General features: G+C 36.4%; 1 pseudogene; it reads left to right on the forward strand.

The window, feature by feature from the left end:
- The first annotated feature begins 10,867 nt into the window (after positions 1-10,867).
- LOC105094516 (large ribosomal subunit protein uL11-like) lies at positions 10,868-11,470 on the forward strand (annotated as a pseudogene).
- Positions 11,471-15,674: the final 4,204 nt, after the last annotated feature.

Here is a 15,674-nt window from a genome sequence, read left to right on the forward strand (position 1 = left end):
TTGTGTTTTCTGTCTACTTTCCTTTCCAATCAATATGACATTTTAAATTGTTCTTGCTTTATAGCACTTGCTAGGCTCTACACTACAATGTTGTATAGGAATGGCTGGAGATGTCAGCCTTGTTGCATTTCTGGCCTTAGAGGAAAGCATTACATCTTTTACCAATAAATATGTGAGTTAGAAGGACCCACAACAACAAAAACAGACCCATATGATACAGCAACTGCCTATTAACATTCTTTGTTTTATCTAAATCTTTTTTCATGTTGCACTTGTTTTTTACTGCCTAGTGATCCTTGGCTCTTTGCTTTGGCCAGATTGGTAAACAAGAGGACTTCACTCTTCAGTAGTTTGTATGGGCTGTGTTTTTAGGCAATTCCTATCCTTTAGATCTAGTTCTTTCCTCTTGGGCTGATCAGTTTCCACCAGAAAGGAATCCTCCAATCTCTTAATCTAAGAAGTAAGGTAAGGGTAGCCACAATAATCTTAATGAAGTCCATTGTGTCATCTTTTTCCTTTTCTTCATGTTTAGGAAATCTTCACTCAACCCACTATGAGAAAGAATTTCTCCTGTGTTTCCTTTTAGAAATTAAGAGCTCTAGCTCTTACATTTAAGAGAATGCTCCATTTTAAGTTCATTTGTACAAATGGGGAGATAATGGCTGAGGTTCATTTTTTTTCCATATAGATGTTCAGTTATTCCAGCACCATTTGTTGAAATCATCATCTTTTCCTCCATTAAATTACCTTTGCACCATTGTCAAAATCAACTGACTATGTAAATATTGATATATTTTTGGACTCTGTCTTTTTCCATTGATCTGTATGTCTATAATGTGATTATTGTAACTGTATTAAGTCTTAAAATTAACTAGTAGAAATCCAACTTTGTTCTTCCTCTTCAAAATTATTTTTGCTAAACTAGGCCTTTTGAAATAAAATTTAAGATAAACTTGTCAGTTTCTTTTTAAAAACAAATCCTGTTAGGATTTTTAATTGAGATTGCATTGAATCTATAGGTTAATTTGGAAGATTGCTGTCATAATGATAACTGAGATTTTTGGTTCATGAACATGGTATACAACTCTCCATTCTTCTGTAATTTCCTTTTGCAATGTTTTGTTTGTAGAGGTTTTGAACATCTTTTCTTAGATTTACTCCTTAGTATTTTTTATTCTATGGGAATTAAAGTTTTTATAATTTCATTTTCTAATTATTCATTGCTAATATATAGAAATACAGTTGATTTTTGTGTAACTGCTGAAACTCTGTGAAACTCACTTATTAGTTCAATTACTTTTTTATAGATTCTTTAATGTATATACATTATTCATCCATGAATAAGAACAGCTTTACATCTTTCTTTCTGATATGGTTTTTAATTATTTCCACTTCTTGCCTTACTGTACAAGCTAGAGCTTTAGCACAATGTTCAATAGAAATGAGGAGTATAGATAATCTTGCCTTATTCCTGCTCTTAGTTAGAAGATATTATCTTTAAATACTGAATGTGATGTCAGCTGTAAATTTTTCATAGGTGCCCTGAATCTAATGAGGACGTTTCCTTCCTGAAAATTAGTGTCATAAAAGGGTATTGAAATGTTTTCAGTGCTTTTTCTTTGTCCCTGAAGATGTTATATGGTTTTCCTCCTTTTTTCTATTAATATATAAATTGCACTTTTGCTGTTCAGATGTTAAATGAAGTACGCATTCCCAGGAGAAACCACTTTGTCATGATGTATTATGCTTTTACGTACTATTGGACTCAAATTGCAGATGATTTGTTTTATTAAAGGTTTTAAGTCTTTGTTTACAAGAAATATTGATCTATATTTTCTTGTGATTTCTCTGTCAGGTTTGGAACTCAAAGTAATACAGGCCTCCTGGGAAAGTTGGGAAGTAACTCCTCTTTCTCTATTTTCTGAAAAAAAATTTGTAGAGTTGAGATTATTTCTACTTTAAGTGTTTGATACAATTCGCTTATGAACCAGGTTGGCCTCTAGTTTCTTTGTGGGAAATCTTTCTGTGAAAATCAATTTCTTTATTAGTTACTGAGCTATTCATATTTTCTATTTATTTGTGGGATCAATCTTGGTAATTTGTCTTTAAAGAAATTTTTCCCTTCCCTCTTTGTTGTCTAATTTAATGGCACAATGTTATAATTCTTTAGTGATTATTTAACATTTATAAGATCTTCGTTGATGTCTCCTCTTTCATTCCTTATATTGGTAATTTGTATCTTCTCTATTATTTTTCTTGATTAGTCTAGCTTGGTGTTTATTAATTTTATTTATCTCTTCAAAAATAGCTTTTGGTTATATTTATTTTTCTCTACTTGCTTTCTGGTTTGTGTTTCCTTCTTTCTGCTTACTTTGGGTTTAATTTGTACTCCTTTTTAAAAATTTTTCATGGTAGAAACTTAGATCATTTATTTAATATCTTCTTTTCTAATATCGGCATTTAAGCTATAAATTTTCCTCTGTGCACTACTTAACTACTCCCAATCTTGACATGAATGTTTTCATGCTCATTCAATTCTAAAAATTCTCCAATTTTATGATGATATATCCTTTTTTATCCAATTATTGCTAAAAAATATGTTGTTTACTTTCCAAAATTTGAGGGGTTTTCTTATTATCTTATTACATAAAGTGCAGAAATCTTCAGTTCAAATGGTGATCCTTAATCACCAGACAAAGATACAGAACATTTACAGCATCCCAGAAAGTTCCCTCATGCCCTCCTCCAGTCAACAGCACTACCCACCTCCACCAAAAAGTTACCATATTCTGGCTTCTATCTTTATAGGTTGCTTTTGCCTGTCCTTATTAAGAATGATAATCACTTATCCCACTCTCTGCATTTTCAATAGAGAACTAACTGAGATTTGAGACATGGGAGCCTCACAAAAGGAGATCAAAAGATTAATCTTAATACTAATAAAGTTAATTGGAGGATACAGCTTAGCTCTACATCCACAGTGTGTTCCTTTCATTCCCTCACTGCTTTCCCCAGATAAGTCTGATGAACCCAGGCATAGGAAAGTGGACAGCATCAGACCTTCCCTACCAAGGGGATGGGACACATGAAACAAGAGGCAAATGTTAGTCCAGAAGACAGGCTGGTCCTAAAAAGAGCCAAAAGGGGACTGGACCATTAGTTCCCAGTTCAGTCTCCCAGCTTCAGCAGTAATGAGTCACTCCTCTCCCTTAAGAAGGAGAACAGGGATATGGATAAAGAAAAGTTTCTTCTCATTGTTTACTCTCCTAAGGTATGGAAGGACAAGTACCCATTTTAGAGGCATTACCCACTTTTGGACAGAGAGAATTGGCCCCTTTACAGAGAGGAGGAATAATTGCTCAAACCAGGTTGCTTCTTGTGAATAAACATTTTATTACATATCTCACATATGCGCATAGTTGTATGTTAAATTCTTGCTTCCAGTGTTCCACAAATATAACTCAGAACTGTTTCACTGTTGAAACATTTATTTTTCAAATGATCTTGGAAAAGTAACTAGAAAATGTGAAGACTCCAATTTCTCAAAGCCTGTTTCCTCTTCAGCCCAGCTGTTTCCCTGTATTGGTCCATTATCAGCCCTGTTTCTGGGAACCCATTCTATGCAAAATTTAGGTAAATAAAATAAACCAGAGCTATTTGAGGAGACAGCTTTCCCAAACCATATGTCACTTCAAGAAGAGAAAAGGTAGACACTGCTCTGGAACCATTCACCAGCACTTCCTACTTGCAATAACGTTCTTCAATTCAGAGAAGGGACAGGGCAGTCAACTCTGCCATTATTTGTGTGAGGTAGGAGGAGCAGAGAGATGGGCAACTGTTGATCTTAGTCTTTGACTTACATATGTGACTGTGTCCTGTTGATGGTGTAAGAAAGAACACGAGAGATGTCCAGATCATGTTTTAGAAAACTGACCCTGTAGCCCACCAGCTAGGCCATCTGGGTGCACAAGACATCCGGGGAAGAAAAACTTTGGTTAGGCAGAGACAACAGGACCTATTTCCAAGAATTGGTAAGATACAGGAAGCTTATAAGAGACTGTACAATATCCCAGGGCTAGTAAAAGAGGCACCATTACCACTTCTAGGCCTGAATTAGTAGCAAGAGGAATGATCTATATGGGGAGGGCCACTTGACCTGAACATGACTCTTGATGGATGGATGCATCCCATGGCTCTACCACAGAGAGGAGGGCAGAAGAATAAATGCCCTGTCCTTACTCTCTTCTTTTCCCACATTGCTTGCTGACAAGAAAGGAAGAGATTGTACTAATGTAATCCGTATCAGTCAGGCTCTTGGGGAGAGAGCAAGATGGATGAGCATAGAGAATGGACTTGCAGGGGCAAATGAAAATATCCAGCAAATAGAAAAGCCGTACAAATGAAACCTAAATGGTCAAGAAGTAGGTGGAACATCTACTTCCAAAGCATCTTGGGGGACACCAGACAGGAGAGTTAGGGACGGCAAGAAACTGCCAATATCCTCCAGGAGTTTTAAAGAACCACGACTTGAGAACTGTTGAAGAACTGCTCGTTTTTGTCAGAATCGGAGTAATATCAAATTAAGTGAGAAGGAATCAGTGGTCGCAGCTCTAAATATCTGAAAAGAAAACAGGCAGAAGAAGCCAGGATACCATCAACAGAAAAACAGATCTCTTCCCCTTCATTATAAGAGGGAATAATTTATTTACAATGAGAAAAACCAAAATTTTACTCGACACAGAGCATAAGAAGAAAGATAGAGAAACTGTGATGAGTTTTGTTCATGACCATGTATGAAGAGTAGCAGATATGTCCAGAAGGAAGCAAGCTCAGGAGACAGATGACAAATGAGCAGTTCAGATGCAACTGTTCTCTCCTTAATGTCACATCAATAAACATAGAAACGCCTCTGCCAGTTGGGTAGCGCACCAGATACCTATTAGTGCTCCACATCCCCTCAATCCTGTTCTCTGTTTGATGCACACCAGCTTCGAGTGTGCTTTCACAAACTCCCAGCAGCAAGCATCTACTTTTATTTGCCAGAAAGCTCCACTCAGGACACCAAAGCCTGCTTTCCCTGCACAGGAGAGCCCAGGTGCCAGGAGAGCTACATCCCTGGAGTACGCCTGAACCCCATGATTGACATGTGCCAGAAGGTAATACTCCAGACGCTTGGCCCTGCACATGGCAGTCCTGAGGTATGTCACACAACGTCTTCAAAGACTCCTTGCAGGCTTTGAGCCAAAGTTGCCCTTCATCAGACTTTGCCTGATATTACACATTTTGTCAATCTTCTTCAGTCTCCCTTCTTCAATCTGTACTGAATTTACCTGGGAATACTTCTCAACATATCACTTTCACATGAATCTTTATCTCAGGGTCTTCTGGGGAACACAATCTAAGACTGAGGGGAAGGAAACCATATAAAGAGTACGGGAGAAGATTGCACACAAAGGCAGGGGCGGGGAGAAGAAAAATGTGAGGAAAAATTAAATAACATCACTTTTTGGAAGGAAAATGCTTAGAATTCAAAATGTACCATGAAAAGATTAAAAAATAAAACACACTTGATATGCCAGTATTTCTCCAACTCAAAGGGAAAATCTTAGCGTTTTCACCTCAGGAAGCTAGTTGAGTAGATACTTCAGCCTGGCTGCTACTTTGCTGTAGAAGATGATGGCATAGCCTCGTGGTTCTCAGTGTTTGGTTCTCACTGAGTGGCAGCAGAAGCATCCCCTGGGAACTTCTCAGGAATGAAAATTCTTGAGTCTACCCCAGACCTACTGAGTCAGAAACCCTGGGGATGGTACCTGGAATCTGTGTTTTATCAACCTTCCAAGTGATTCAGATGCATGCTTAAAAGTTTGAGAACCACCATTGTAGCTCCCAGTCCCAGGAGGTAAACTGAGGTACGAGCATTTCCCTGACCCGAAGAAAAAGAAACAGCTTTTGGCTCTGCCTCAGGAGAGAGGAAATGGAGGCTGGTGGAAAGCATGAATATGTAAGAAATGATGATCAGTCATCATGCTGATGACTATAAAATCCACCAGCTTGTGAAACAAGTGCTGATAAAAAAAAGAGTTTGGTGAGAAGAGGTTTACCCCATGTGCAGTGGTTGACAGTGTCGTGGTCCCAGAAAGACAGGCTTACCATTGCCACTGAGTGAAGCATGACACCACCAGTATCTATCCCAATACAAACCAAGCATCAGCAGAGAATAGGCCTGAGGGACACAGATCCCATGCTGACCCCAGACCCTAAGTATTAAGACAGTGATCACTAATGGCAAAGAAGCAGAAGAAAAGAGCAGAATCTTGCACTTCAAATCAGTGGTTATGTTCCTTCCTAGTGCAGGATTCATTATCATTTTAAGTGAAATGACAAAAGAGTAGGAGAGATCTAAGAAGACAAGCTCTTGAGGATGTTGTGAGAATTCAGCCCAGTTAAAATGACTGATATCTAAGAATAAGGAGAAAAGTGTGGGATGGAGTTCTTGTCCATTTGTGAAACAAATAAAGTAGTCGCTGTTGAGACATTTCCCACAGCCACTGTTTTCAAGGAAGTCATCTTAGCAGGTAGCAGAGAAGAACCTCCTTATGGGCCAAAATTCCATGACTCAGAAACCAGAATTTCTATTATTGTAACAGGAGAATGACTAGTCTTAACACTGGACGATGTCTTCCTGTCTCTTTCTGTACTTATGAATACACCCCCTGTTTGCAAAATGCCCTAACACTGTCAGCAGCTCAGGGAGGCCAGTGATGCAGGGTGGGCTAAACTAGAGTGTGCACTGGAAACCCATTTTTCACAGCAAAGACAGAGATGCAGCATCTCAGGGAGGTTCAGCACTTTCCCAAGTTGCTTTGGAGCCACATCTTGAGGAAGGAGTGAGAACCAAGAAGAACCCTAGAGACATCGTGATCTGTGCCTCCACTGCTTCAGTCACCCCAGCCCAGAACCAAATGAGGGAAGAGTAGTTCCAAAACACTCAATTTTGAGGCTTTCATGTTAGGAAGAATGACAAACAGAGACATGGGTGCTGCCCTGTTCAGTTTAGTGTCAGCAGTGCAGTCTTATGGTCTCTGCTCTCCCACTTCCTAAAAGGAAAAAGGCTTGGACAGTGTAGGAAGAGGGGTGCCCTCAGCATGTATACTTCCCTTTCCTGTGATGGCAGGAAATTAAAGCCTGCACTATCCTGGAATAAATTCTGAGCCAAAGACTGTGATTTCAAATCACGACCATGCCGGGATACTCCTCTCCAGTTCAAAAGAGGACACATCATCTGTCCATGGCACTAATGATACTTAAAAGGGGGTTTCTTATACGTGTGTACATATCAAGATCTGACTGGAACCCAAAGAAGCTTCCCTCAAGTGCTCTCCTAGGAGGAATGTCTGTAAAACAAACAAGAATATGTAGTTTTCACAGATAGAGCTCATTTTGACTTCTGCACAGAATTTCAGTTCCCCAAGGATAGCTTATCCAAGGAGTAGAAAGAAGCAGGAGCCTCTCTTTCCAGAGCCACGGATAGGATGCAGGGTTGACTCTAGGTGGGAATCCCTGTGCTGGCTCTCTGCAGCGATGACACATTTCAGTAACACAGTCTCTGGACCTGGCAACTGGCTAGGGTCTTAACACACTCAACATGGCAAAGCCCCTCATCATATCACCTTTTGCAGTAAAATTACCTAGAAACCTTTAAAGCTACCAAAGATTCTGTTATCAAATAACAAAGAAAGCTGCCTCAAGAGGGCTTAAAATCTGTGCAAGGAGAGAGAGAAGCAAATACTATGTTACCATTGACTCTATGGAAGTAGTAATGTGCCATGGAGAGACAGCAGGGAAGAATCGCACATAACCATGGTGACATTTCTCTAAAGATACTTCACTTTGGAGGCCAAGAATCTGAGTACATATTCTGTATTATTTTGGCTAAGGTAGAAGTTCACTATATGAATGATTCATACTTTTATTCAGTAATTATTCCATAATTCCATCATTTCTGCTTTTGAAAAAGAATTGAAAAAATAATCCCTAGTGACTACAAAAAATTTCCTCTAAAACATGGTATTAATTAAATGATGCATTTTTCTTAGAATTTACTTTCTTAAATAATGCTATTTTTCTGATAAAAATGACATGAAATATAGTGGGGGAGGTTATGCTTCTTGTGTCTTAGTTGTTTTGCTTTGTTTTTTGTTTTTATCTTGGTAAGATCACGTAACATGGGATCTAGCCTCTTAAATTCTTAAGTGTACGATACAATTTTTAAGTGTTAACTATAGGTACAATGCTGTACAGCAGATCTCTGGAACTTATTCATCTTGCATAACTGAAACTTCATACCCATGGAAAAATCGGAGTAGGCATAACACCTTCAAATTCAGGTCAGACAGGGCGACTCCTTCCACCTGATGGCCTCATGCTGAAATTTCAGAGCAGTAATCAAGCAGAAGCTGAACCTAGGGCTTACGAGTGCCCTGAAAATCAGACATGAATGCCTTCCTCACTGGCATGGGAAAATCAGATTTTGAAATACAAGTGCATCTGAACAGAAGTGTTACATTCCGACACTAGGGTACAAAGGGAGACATGGGCAAGACATGGCATATATAATACTTCTTTAAAAATATCAATAAGACTGTGAATGTGGACTGAAAAGGGAGAAGAAAGAAGGAATTATCAAAAGGAATTTTTAAGGGTAAAGCAGGCTTGCATATGTCTAGCGTTAGAAGAATCTGTAGAGGTGGAGAGATTAAAATCTTAGAAAGATAAGGAAATTTGAGGGTATAAAATCCCAAAGAAGATAAAAAGCAGTTGACAAAATTCAACATTCACTCATGTTTTTAAAATATTTTAAATTAGGGAATGATAGATATGAATTTAAGATGATAAAATATGTAAAACTCACACCAAAAGCCAGCAACTTAATGTGAAAACCCTAGAGGCATTTCTAATTAGAACTAGGAGTAAAACCAAGACGTCTACAGTCTCCATTACTTAACATTGTACTAAGTGTATTAGAAAATTAGATTATAAATGGGAAAGGAATAAGAGGCTAAGAATAAGAAAGAAATAGGCAAAATTCTCTCTATTTATAGAAGATTTTATTAACATAATTGGAAAATCTAAAAGAATCCAAGGAAAAACTTCTACAAAAAGTTATATTACAAATTATAAAATTAACATTATAATTCAATAGAATTCACATATACAAATAATAATCAGAATATAAAATAAAAGATAGAACCCTTGTTATAGTAACAAAAATAAAGTTTAAAAAATTCCCAAACATAAATCTAATAAGAAATGTGCAAAACATAAATGAGGAAAATTATGAAACTCTCTTTAAAGTTACTGAAGTAGACCTAAAAAAAATGAGAAGACGTACTTCATGATTGGAGTACTCAAGATCCCAAAATGTTAATTCCCCCTAAGTTTACTTATAAATTTAAGATGCAGTAAATAAATATGCCATCAGGGCTTTTTCTGAAACTAGACAGATTAATTATAAAGGTTATGGTTAAAAATGAATAGCTAGGAAAACCCTAAAAAAAGAAGAACAATATGTGGGAAGTTGCCTTCAAGATATGAAAACATTATGAAGCTTCTATAATTAAAGCAGTGTGGTATTGGCTTATGAGTAGACTTACAGACCAATAGAACAGAATGGAAAACACAGAAATAACTCAAGTGCCTATGAAACTTAGTATGTATTAAAGGCAACAGCTCAAGTCAGCAGGGAAAAGATGGACTTTTTTTATAAGTGGTGATAGAACAACTGGATAGCCATATGGAAAAAGATAAAGTTGGATCTGTTCCTCACACCATACACTGGTACAATTTCTAAAAAGATCAGACATTCAAATGGAGAAAGGATGAAACCACACAAACATTATGGAAAAAAAATGAGTGAATTTGTGTATAACCTAAGAGGAAAGAAAGCATTTCTAACTATGATTAAAATACCAGAAACAATAAAAGATTAAAACCTTTAATATAAAAATTTTATGTCATAAGGAAAGTCAAAAGCCAAATCACAAATGGGGGGGAATATATGCAAATTTTACCTCCAATAAAAAGCTAATATACTTAATATACAGTTCTCCTAAAAATTGAGAAAAACAAAATCCAACAGAAAAGAGGCAAGAAGGTGTGAAAAGATACAAGAAGTAATACCAAGAGCCATGAAATACCTGAAAACATCCCCAATGTTTCTATTAGAGAAATGCAAATTATAACAATACTTAATAAATGTTTCTTACCAATCAGGTTGGAAAATTTGACATTTTTGATAATACTATGTTGGAGGGACTGTAGGAAAGTAGGCATTCCCATTTACTGTGGAGGTGAGAATAAATGTCAGTTCTCCCCAGAAAGATTCCCAAATTTAATCTCAGTCAAAATCTCAGCAGGTTCTTTTGTAGGAATTTACGAGCCAATTCTAAAATCCATATGTAAATTCAAAGAACCTAAAATAGCAAAAACGAATTTGAAAAAGATGAATGAAGGTAGAGGGCTTACACTTCCTGATTTCAGGAATTATTTTAAAGCTACAGTAATCAAAACTGTATGATATTGGCAGCAAGATAAACAAGTAGATGAAAGGAACAGAAACAAACACGCAGAAATAAAATCAGTTGATTTTTAACATAAGTAAAAGAACAATCACTGGACATCTTTGTGCAAAAACACACATACCAAAAACAAAACAAATTAAAACACTTTGATTCATACCTCACACTATATACAAAAATTGACTCAAAATTAATTACAGACTCAAATGTAAAATCTATAAAACCTCCAGAATAGAATATATAGGAGAAACTTTTTCTGATATTTTCTCAAGTAAAACATTTTTGGATACATGAACAAAGCTACAATTCACAAAAGAAAAAAGTGCTTTCGGCTTTTGGCTCAAAGGAAGCCGAGGTGCAACTATCTTCAGTCGTCCTGAATCTGGGTTCATCTGCCACTCACCACCTCCACCATACCACCTAAGTTCAACCCCAATAAGATCAAAATCTTATACCTGAGGTGCACCAGTGGGGAAGTGGGTGACACATCTGCCCTGGCCCCTAAGATTGGTCCCCTGGGTCTGTCTCCAAAAAAAAGTTGATGACAGCATCACCATGGCAACTGGTGATTGGAAGGGTCTGAGGATTACAGTGAAACTTTAGAACAGACAAGCCCAGATTGAGGTGGTACCTTCTGCCTCCGTCCTGATCATCAAAGCCCTCCAGGAACCACCAAGAAAGAGAAAGAAGTAGAAAAACATTAAACACAGTGGAAATACCACTTTTGGTGAGATGGTAAACATTGCCTGACAGATGTGGCACCGATCTTTAGTCAGAGAACTCTCTGGAACCATTAAAGAGATCCTGGGGACTGCCCAGTCTTGGGCTGCAGTGTTGATGGCTGCCACTCTCACGACATCACAGATGACATCAACAGTGGTGCAGTGAAATGACAAGCTAGTTAACTACAAAGAAAGATGATTTAATAAAGGCTTATTTGACAACCCCCAAAAAAGTGATAAATTGGACTTCATTAAAATTACGATCTTCTGTTAATAGAATGCAGAGACAAACCATGGACTATTTGAAAGTCTCATTTGTTGAAGGACTTGATGCAAAATATATTTTAAAAACTGAAATCTCAATGATAAAGAATAAACAGGCTGCTTTTTTTTTTTTAAAAAAAAGGGGGCAAATAAGTTGGATAGATATTTTCTCAGAGAAGATATATGGATGACAAGTGACCATATGAATAGATGCTCATCATCATTGGTCATTAGGGAAACACAAACTAAAACCACATTGAGATACTATTAGACACCAATTAAAATGTCTTCTGTTAAAAAGTGGACCGTACTGAGTATTGATGAGGATGTGGAGGAGTTGAAAATCTCACTGGTGGAAGTATAAAATGGCAAAACCACATTGGAAAACAATTTGGCAGTTTCTTAAAAAGTTAAACATAAATCTATCATGTGACTTCACCATTCCACTCCTATATGTCACTAAAGAGAAATGAAAGGATATGTTCATACAAAGACTTGCACATCAATGTTCATAATAGTTTTGTTTGTAATAGCAAAAAACTAGAAACAACCCAAAAGGACCATCAACAAGTAGTAGAATATTCATTATACTACTAGTAGTAGTAGTAGTTGTAGGGCATCCATTCAATGGATGCACTACTTAATAACAAAAAAAAATTGTTCCACAACATCGAAGAATCTCAAAATAATGAAACCAAGTGACAAAAATTTATGCATGCTGTACAATTTCATTTATATAAAAACCTTGAGAATGAAAACAAAGGACTGACAGAAAGCAGATCAGTGGTTGCCTAGAAAGGGTGGGCAGGGAGAATGGAAGAGTTCTCAAAGGGACAGGATTGTGGTGATGGTTTCATGAGTGTATATACATATGTCAAACTATATCAAAATTAATAGTTTAACGATTTGGAGTTAATTATATGTTAATTATATTTTCTTAAAACCCCATTTAAACATAAAAATAGATACACAAATACATGTTTATTAAATTAAAAATACTTGCAATACTGGCACCTTCGTGCCTCAAGTGCCCTGCCCCTGCAAAGCATCAACCAAAATAGAAGTAGAGGTAATATAAGCAGAGGGTGGAGCCAGAAGATCAGGAGACCCAAAATATTGAAGAGCCAAAGCCACCGTGGGTTTGCTGTGTCTTCTTTCTCACTCACATCCCTTCACATTTCTCTTCTGCTGGCATCAGGAAGAATAGCTAAAGATCTCCTAAACAAGACACTGCACTAACCATAAAAGGCAAAGTTGACAAATTAAACTTCACGAAAACTAAGAACATCTGCTATCAAAAGATAACATTAAGAAGAAGTGAGACACAATCTGGGAGAAAAATAGATATATAGAGAGATAGAGATTGAGGTAGAGATAAAGATATGTGTGTATGTATGTATACATGGATATACAACCCATGTATACCTATATTATACATCCATGTATATATACAGACACTTGTGCACATATATGGACTTCTATGTAGAATTTTTTAATTTCTTCAAAGCAATAAGAAAACAACTAACAGCCATGTTTTTCAAATGGGAAAAAGACTTACACAATTAGTTTGCGGAAGAAGATATTCAAATAGCCAGTAAATATATTAAAATGCTCAACATCAGTAACCATTAGGAAAATGAAAATTAAAACAAGAAAGCATTCTGCCACAACACCAGAATGGATAAAATTAAAATAGTGAGTGTTAATAAGTATGTAGAGAAACTGGAACTCTTGGACGTTGTTGATAGCAGTATAAATTGACTTAAATATTTTTGAAAACAGTTTGGCAGCATTTATAAAATCTAAACATATGCCTACTCTGTTATCCAGTAAATTCACATCTAAGTATACATCCAAAAGAAATGTTTGCCTACTTTAATCAAAATGCATGTTCAAAAATGTTTCTAGAAGCTGTATTAATAACAGGCAAAAGCTTGGATCTGTTAGCATTAACAGGCTAAATAACTATACAGTCACATAATGGAATAGTAAGCAGCCTTAAAAATAATAATTATCCATATATGCAACAATATAGATGAATATCACAGGCTTTATACTGAGGAAAAGAAGCCAGAAACAACAGAGTACATTTTAATTAAACTTCAAATACAGGCAAAACTAATCTATGATAATAAAGGAATAGTGGCTAGCTCTTGGGGTAGGGAGTGTTGAGGGCAGGTAGTATTCACTGGAAAAGAAAAAGGAAAGAGGGAACCTTCTAACGTGGATGGAAATACTTTACATTTTAATCTAAGTTGTGGTTACATATACACAAGCAAAAGTTCAATGAACTATACACTCAAGATTTGTGCAATTTACCATATGAAAGTTAGATTACAAAATTTTTTAAGGTTTCTGTTTTCTTTCATTATGCACATGGCACTGCATACCTCGTATACCAAACCCATTGCTAAATTCTAGATCCCCTGAATTCAGGGAACTATTCAATCTCATCTAAAGTATAATCCTTCTCTGTATGCTTATTCTTTTTGTTGCAGCAACATCAAACAGAATCAAAGAGCAAAACTAAACATTTATCCAAACTTCCCTTATTTCCTAAAAAAAGGACTTTTCTAAGGAAAAATTCATAAGTAAAAATATTTCCCCAGCACTTCACTTGTCATTGCTGCTCAAAGCAATTTTGTCACTAATGGTGAGTTTAGACCAAAAAATTATTCCTTTTGTTTTTTTATATAAAGCTATATTTCCCAGTACATAGTACTGTGCATTTATCAACTTATCCTGAATTCATCATTCCTTCCCTGTGTGCCCCATTATTAGAATATGGTGGCTATTGCAATGCCTGAAAATTCAATAGCTGTTTCCTCTCCTAATAAGCAACAGCTTGGTGCTGCCCTGATAACTGTATGTGTCCCATCTAGTGCTCTGTTACATCCTCCAGACTGGTGTGTTCCAGTAGAAATAAAATGCAAGCCACATATGTAATTCTAAACTTCCTAGGAGATACATTAAAACACTAAACAGATAAGTTTGCTTTAATGATATATTTTATTTAGCATAATAGATCCAAAATGTGATTTCATAATGTAATCAATATAAAAAGTTATCAGTGAGATACTTTACATTAGGTTTCAAACTGATTCTTCAAAGATCCAATGTGTATTTTGCGCTTACATTGCACACTTGCAGTATGCTTACAACGTGCCTCAATTTGGATGATCACGATTCAAGTGCTAAGTACCATATGTGGCTAGTGACTACTGTATTGAACAGCACAGCTCCCAGCTACCTCACACCACAACCAAGGTAACCCTTGAAATGAAATTCCAAAATCTGTCTTTATTAGTCTTGGAATAATATATACTACCTCCGCCCCAAATCTTTACACCTCATAAAATTAAATTTCTCTTGCCCGGAAGTTTTATTTCACTAAACTATGTCTCTAGGGCTCCCCTCACCAAGTCAGAGGTCACCATACTTGATTCCATCTGAAACTGAACACACTTCCCACTTACACACTACAAAATTCATCAGAACTGGTCTTGTTGTTTTGCCAGGACCAACTCAACAAAATTTTTCACCTCCTACTCTTACAAAATGTGATGTATTAAAATTATCCTGTGAAAAGTAGCATGAAATTACTGTGAATATATTCATAACTTAAATGTGCTAGGTCAACAAACATGTGAAATAAAATCATCCAAGAAAGACATGAGGCAAGAAAACATGGCATAAAGGAAAACAAACTGGACTAGGATTCAAGCTGTGATTCCAGCCCCGGCTCTGACACCAGGTAGTTTGTATGTTCTTGGGCAACTTACAAATATTTCTGAGCCTCCTAAACGTGATGTATTATATAAAGGCACTGGATTCAATGATTCCTAAGTCTCGTTCAGTATTGAATACTCTATAATTATAGCAACTATTTTCATAAAATAAATAAGGATGAGTTGGGGAATGAGGGTGAAGGAGACTAAGTCCATCTGGAAAAGAGAGTTCAAATCTCCTGTACATACAGGATAGAAAGGAAGCACTGGAGCTTGGAGTCCACACTGAATAATTAATAATAATAATAATAATAATAATAATAATAATAATAATACCCCAGTAAACATTTCTTGGATCTTATTTCTCAATTTCTAGTATTTCT

This window comes from Camelus dromedarius, chromosome 34 (assembly GCF_036321535.1).
Source record: "Camelus dromedarius isolate mCamDro1 chromosome 34, mCamDro1.pat, whole genome shotgun sequence".
NCBI classification, from domain to species: domain Eukaryota; kingdom Metazoa; phylum Chordata; class Mammalia; order Artiodactyla; family Camelidae; genus Camelus; species Camelus dromedarius.